Raw genomic sequence first — 7,694 nt, 5'->3', positions numbered from 1 at the left:
CCTGTATTTTACCCCTGCCACCTTCAGAATTTGAAAGAGAGTATTCCAGTTAACATTGTCAAAAGCTTTCTCTAAGTCTACAAATGCTAGAAATGTAGGTTTGCCTTTTCTTAATCTTTCTTCTAAGATAAGTCGTAAGGTCAGTATTGCCTCACGTGTTCCAACATTTCTACGGAATCCAAACTGATCTGTAGAAATGTTGGAACACGTGAGGCAATACTGACCTTACGACTTATCTTAGAAGAAAGATTAAGAAAAGGCAAACCTACATTTCTAGCATTTGTAGACTTAGAGAAAGCTTTTGACAATGTTAACTGGAATACTCTCTTTCAAATTCTGAAGGTGGCAGGGGTAAAATACAGGGAGCGAAAGGCTATTTACAGTTTGTACAGAAACCAGATGGCAGTTATAAGAGTCGAGGGGCATGAAAGGGAAGCAGTGGTTGGGATTACAACCATTAAAAAAAGTATATACAATACAACCATTAAAAAAAGTATATACAATACATATCTTTCGATTTAGTCGTGGCCAAGCACTGCTGTGCACCCTGCCGTCGTTCAGGATCACATGCGACACGGGAAAGATTTCCAAAACTTTAACAGGGCGCAACTAACTTAAACAAATTGCGTACTAGAGTTATACGAGGTGCGACAATAAAGTAATGAGACTGATTTTCTTTGCAAGATGTGGCAACCCTGCAGACATTGGTCTATAAGCTGCTTCTAGTCCAAGCGCCACATCTATGCAACTGCGCAGTCGTGATTTGTGCTGTAGTAAGTTAACACGTGTTTGTGTCTCTCGTCACGGAAATAGACCCGCATAATATTGCGCAACGGTGTGCCATTTCTTTTTGCGTTAAATTGGGTGAAAACGCGACGACAACTTACGGTAAGCTTCAGAAGGCTTTTGGAGAGGAGGTTATGTCAAGAGCTCAAGTTTTTCGTTGGTATAAAATGTTTAGTGAAGGCATAACGAATGTTGAAGATGAAGACCGCAGTGGACGACCATCAACCTCACAGACGGATGTCAACTTTTCATAAATTGTTCATAAACAGTGTGTGCCTCCTGGACAAGCAGTTAACTAATATTACTACAAAGAAATTTTAGAAAGACTTAGTAAATGAGTTCTTCGTGTCCATGCCAAAATTGCTGATAACTGGATTCTGCATGACGATAATGCGCCATCCCATGTTCAAAAAGCGGTGACGAGGGTCTGGGAGGATATTACAGAAGAGGAGTTCCAGAAATGTTACCATCAATGGCATAAGCGCTGGAAAAAGTGTGTGCAGTCATAAGGGAACTACTTTGAAGGAGACAACAACTTGACTAAAACGGTAAGCAACATTTTTTTTCACACGTCTCATTACTTTATTGCCACACCTCGTACGTCGATATGGATGCGGCTCGCAAATCTTAAAACGGGCAAGGGAGTAGATGTGGTACTACTGAACACTAAGACTATACCGCACCGCACGAAACAGCAGTAGTGTAGCGTAGAAAAGAGACAAATCAACAACTGTTGCAGTGCAACCTTAGCAAAGCCCTTTAAACTCTTGGGAGGGCCACACCAGACCACAGAATCACGTCCCAAGCTAAATTATGAAAACAATATCGGCTATTTCACCACGACGAGTAGAACCGTATAATACCATAAGACGTCAACTGCAATTAACGGGATTCATAACCCGTCCGACTGTAAAGCTCCACAGTCAATCTTTCCAGTACTACGAACACTTAACAGTACTTCCAAAGTTCACTCGTGAACACTATCAGAGTGTCAAATTACTCGTTATAACTGTAGATAACAGGGTATAACACACTGGGGGCCGACTTAGGTTTCTTTATAAGAAAAGCAAAGATTCGATCCCTCAATTGGATCGACCTTCGATCCAAAACAGTCATTTACTTTAAAGCAGCTAAATAGATGACAATGCCGATATCAACGCTCTCCACCCAAGCAGCCCTCTAACTGGAGACTGCAGTACCGAAGCAAAGCTTACACCACTCACAAGTCTGATGTACGCGTCACCAACGTGCACCTTTTTAGAATTCTTATGTTTACCTCATACACCAAACTAGCCGTAATTAATCGTCTGAATCCAAGGGCAGAGCCAAGAAATCAATTTTCCGCCACTGAATGGCCACGCGATGACCGCCATCGGGACAACATCGGCCCTCCACACTCGGATCTTCGAGCCCACGGCCGGATTGGGGATTTTTTTTCTGCCCGTGGGCTGGTTGTTCGCGTTGTCCTAATCATTTCATCATCATCATCATTCGTGGCATTGCCGAGATTTCATTGTCTAAAAATTGGACTGTCTCAAAATTGAGACTTTGCATGGGAGCTGGTTACCGCGCAGTTGATAGCCCCACAAACCGAATATCATCATTATCATCATCATCGAGCCCACGTCGTTCCGTCCCCAACCGACTGCTTCTGCCGGCCCTACCGACCAAGCGGCCTTGCCCTCCGACGCCGACATCGCTCCTCACGCACAGTCCAGAGATAACTCAAAGCAACCCCCTTCTTCCTCCTGCTGCCTCGCGGCGCACGGGAAGCCAACTCGCCAAAGATATGCGGCGCCCAGAGACTCCAGTCCTATCTCTATGTTGACATGGCGACGAGTACTGAAAAGGCAGACTGTGATTTCGAAAACGAATTTTAAATAACGAGACGTTCAGGTTCACTCATTATCCATGTCACATTAACATGACCACCTATCAAAGCACTGAATAACCAGCTTTGCAGTGCAGTCGGCAGGAAGAGCGTCAGCGAGGCTCTGGAAGATACGGACAAGCACGTGGAGCCCAGTGCCGTGGCTAGAGGCGCAAGGTTTCTCGGTTGTAGTCCGGGAGCCAGCGGCCATTTCTACGAGCGTCTCGTATGCTCCATGATCAGTGTGGCCGTCGAACTCGTGAGGACTAGAGCTGCTTCGAAAATGTCTGACATTGAAAGTTATTGTATATTCCCCCCCCCCCTAAAAAAAAAAAGGTAAATTGAAGTGTTACGAAATCTATACCTTAAATGAGTGCCTAGACTGTGAAAAATTCGGATGCATAATAATCTCCATTCGGCTAACGTCATATCGGCGACAAAAATTCATAATTGTCAAACGTGCCACGGTCAGAACTACGCTCGTTTCACAGTTTTGCCGCCGAAGCACAGGGGATACGAACTAGAAAAGCAAGCACGTTGGTAAATCAATTTTCTTTTCAAACCGTGCTATTTTAACTGTAATTACACGTACTAAATAGTTAGTGAAATTTTGAACGCAGGATCATTTCAGCCTTTATATTTGTGCTTATTTTAATGCCATGTATCATATTTAATGTGTCCGCAACCAGTATCTCAATGGTCATCGTGACGGATTTTCAATCCTCTGGGCCCGGGTTCGATTCCCGGCTGGGTCGAGGAATTTTCTCCGTCCAGGGACTGGGTGTTGTGCTGTCCTCATCATCCTATCATCGTCATTGATTGCAGGTCGCCGAAGTGGCGTCAAATTGAAAGACCGACACCCGGCGAACGGTCTGCCCGACGGGGGGCCCCAGCCATACGATTAAATTAAATTAAATATTTAACATCAGTCTCATGTCTTGTAAGCATTTGTAAATTACTTTTCAGTCAAAACGACAATGCTCCTGAAAACAATGTGATAATGGAACATTATTGTATTTGGTTACAGATGATAAGGAACACATGATCGACATAGATAGCAGCCATGACGAAAGCTACCTGGCGTTTGTTGTTGTTGTTGTTGTTGTTGTTGTTGTTGTTGGTGGTGGTGGTGGTGGTGGTGGTGGGGGAATATTAAACTATATCTTTCGTTCCTTATGTGTATTTCTAAATTTCTTTTTAATAATTACGTATTTTAATATAATCAATCCTATAATTTAACCAGAGAAAGAAACAGCTGAGGTAGCGATAGGGTTGCAACGCGTCCGCGCACGTAGGCGCACTTATTGAAATTAATTGATATCGGAAACCAAGAAAGCAGAAACCTCGTAAAACAATAGTTATCGGTAACTGTTACACGAAAAATATGGTCCGCTAACTTTTTCGCACTGCAAAAGTGAACAGCTGATATGGTGAAAATAACGCGCCCGCCCGCAAAGCGAAGCGCAGTATCTTTCAGTCGTCAGCTAAGCACTTTTCCACCACGAATATCTCTCGACTGGGTTTCAACTTGGGGATTTTGGTGTCCAGGGGAGTGCGGTAACTCACCACTCCCCTCCCCCCCCCCCCCCCCCATCACCACTCCACACCAGTCTTCTGACTGGTTTGATGCGACCCTACACGAATTCCTTTCCTGTGCCAACCTCTTCACCTCAGAGCAGCACTTGCAACCTACGTCCTCAATTATTTGCTGGATGTATTCCAATCTCTGCCTTCCTCTACAGTTTTTGCCCTCTACAGCTCCCTCTTGTACCATGGAAGCCATTCCCTCATGTCTTAACAGATGTTCTATCATCCTGTCCCTTCTGCTTATCCCTGTTTTCCACATATTCCTCTCTTCTCTGATTCTGCGCAGAACCTCCTCATTCCATACCTTATCAGTGCACCTACTTTTCAACATTCGCCTGTTATCTCAAATGCTTCGGTTCTCTTCTGTTCTGGTTTTCCCACAGTCCATGTTTCACTACCATACAATGCTGTACTCCAGACGTACATACTCAGAAATTTCTTCCTCAGATTAAGGCGTATGTTTGCTACTAGCAGACTTCTCTTCGCCAGAAATGCGCTTTTCGTCAGTGCTAGTCTGCTTTTGATGTTCCCCTTGCTCCATCCGTCATTGGTTAATTTGCTGCCTGGGTAGCACAATTTCTTAAGTTCTTGTACTTCGTGACTGTCAGTCGTGCCTGATATTAAGTTCCTCGCTGTTCTCATTTCTGCTAATTCTCATTACTTTCGTCTTTCTTCGTTTTACTCTCAATCCTTATTCTGTACTGATTAGATTGTTCATTCCATTCAGCATATCATGTAATTCTTCTTCACTTTCACTCAGTATAGCAATGTAATTAGTAAATCGTATCATTGATATCCTTTCATCTTGAATTTTACTTCCACTCCTGAACCTTTCTTTTACTTCCATCATTGCTTCTTCGATATACGAAGTGAACAGTAGGGAGAAAAGACGACATCACTGTCTCACATGCTTTTTAATTTGAGCGCTTCGTTCTTGGTCGTCTTCTCTTGGCTTGTATACTTATTATATATTATCCGTGTCTCCCTATAGCTTACCATCGTTTTTCTCAAAATTTCGAGCATCTTGGGCCAGTTTACATTGTGAACCCTTCTTCCAGTGTAAGCAGGCTGTTTAGGTTCTTACATTGGTAACGCCACCGCCACCTAGCGCTCTGTATGAAAATCACTGGCTGTGCTGTGTGCAGTCAGTGGCTGGGTGGCATTGTTGGAATTTGCTATTGTAGTGTTGGGCACTTGGCTGTTAACAGCACGTAGCGTTGCGCAGCTGGAGGTGAGCCGCCAGCAGTGGTGGATGTGGGGAGAGAAATGGCGGAGTTTTGATAGCGGATGATCTGGATGTCATGAACTGCTATACACATTATGACTTTTGAACACTATTAAGGTGAATACATTGTTTGTTTTCTATCAAAATCTTTCATTTGCTAACTATGCCTATCAGTAGTTAGTGCCTTCAGTAGTTTGAATCTTTTATTTAGCTGGCAATATTGGCGCTCGCTGTATTGCAGTAGTTCGAGTAACGAAGATTTTTGTGAGGTAAGTGATTTGTGAAAGGTATAGTTTAATGTTAGTCAGGGCCATTCTTTTGTAGGAATTATTGAAAGTCAGATTGCGTTGCGCTAAAAATATTGTGTGTCAGTTTAGTATTGATCAGAATAAGTAGAGAGAGTAATGTCTGAGTACGTTCAGTTTTGCTCAGCTGTTTGAAAGGAAATAATGTTAAAGGTTTATCAGCACAGTAATTCATTAATTTTTATAAGGGGACGTTTCATGTGTCGAACCTTAGCCGAGGATACCTCACTGGAATCTTCTGATTTTTTCTTGTAGTTTGTGTAATTAGTGTAGCTATTGTTTGTTGCTAGCGCGTAATTAAAACGAGAATTTCCTTTGTAGTTGTATTTCATTGCTTTACAGTAAAACAGTTGTGGCATGTGTGTAGATTTGCACAAAGTATTTCACAGCCGCACTTGCAATTAACTAGATATTATAGTCAATGCAATGTTAATGTGTTTTCTTATTTTGCTCTTCAAATTGTGCTTTTCTGTGTTGTCGTCTGAAATACTGTGACAATAATGGCGTGTGAAAAACGTAACACTAGGCTCCAAAGTAAACTGAGAAATGACAGTGAAGACGAAAGCAGTGTGTTAGCGCCACCGTGTAATGAATTAACTAATATTCAAACTAGTAATTTGGTAATTGTGCATAGGGAAATGGATCAGGCTGCAAATAATGGTGTAGACAGTGAAACAATTAGTGAACAGGTAAGCATTATCGATCGTTCGGTCGGCAACAGCTCACCTCAGAAATCCGAAATGACAGGGCACAATCTCGCAAATACCGTAGCTTCAGGTTTTGCGTCCTCACCGTTTTCTCAAATAAATCAAGACACATTTTCTGCTTGTCAAAATGTGAATGTTGCCGGTGCAAATGCACTGCCAAAAAGCATAGAGGAACAGATTCCAGACACTAATACATAATTATTGCAGTTAATGCAACAAATGAAACAACACCAGAGACAAACACAGCAAAAGTTAGACGCAGTGGAACAAAATCAAAAAAGTCGCAACAACAGCTTCAAAAGTTAGCCTCCACGCTTGAACAAACACGTGAAGGTTTAACTGCTGAGTTACTTAAAATCGAATCAAAATGTCAAAAAGTCTGTAATGACGTAAAAACACAAATTTGTGAGCATTTTCAACCTATTTTTTCGCGTCATGAAAATGCATTACAGAATCACTAAGTAGCCATAAAAGAACTGCAAACTATTGTTCATGAAAATCACGACACCTTGAAAGCTAAAACTGACTCAGTTGCATGTACCGATTTGGTTACGCAACTTGCAAAAACACAGTAAAACTTAAAGGACAAAGTAGATATGATTTCAACACAAATGGACACTTTGAAATTTGGTTCAGAAAAACACACAGAGGAAATAATTTCACTATCAGATAAAGTAGCCGAACTTTCGGATCAGTTCACTAATTTATCTGAATGACAAAAGACTGGTAGTCTTTAATGATACAGAATAGTACGAACAAATTAGGAAATTCAAACAAAATCAGAATCAAATTGATACGCAACACAAAAGAGAAATCCGGGAAGTACAAGATCAGTTGGCACAAATAATACAAGAATTACCTATTTCAGAGGACACTCTCACTCCAATATGGGAAGAGGGACATCGAAATACGGAACAGCCATAAAATAATAAAACAGGGCACTTCGGAAATTATGAAAGAAATTGGCAAGGTACACCGAATTTTGAGATGGAACCGCCGAAACGACGTAACAATGACCGACATGCGACTCGCCGACATGATGATTTTGACTATAAGCTGTTTATTACTACAGGTAAATTCAAAACATTTAAGAATTCTGGCAACGACATTCATCCACAAGCATGGCTCCATCAATTCTCTCATTGTTTTCCTCCCAACTAGTCATTGGAGCACAGGTTAGAATTTATGTGTGGCTACTTAGAGAATGAACCAGC

The sequence above is a fragment of the Schistocerca cancellata genome, chromosome 1 (genome assembly GCF_023864275.1).
Source record: "Schistocerca cancellata isolate TAMUIC-IGC-003103 chromosome 1, iqSchCanc2.1, whole genome shotgun sequence".
In the NCBI taxonomy this organism is placed as follows: domain Eukaryota; kingdom Metazoa; phylum Arthropoda; class Insecta; order Orthoptera; family Acrididae; genus Schistocerca; species Schistocerca cancellata.
The sequence above is the reverse complement of the archived record's forward strand: the minus strand, read 5'-3'. Positions refer to the sequence as shown.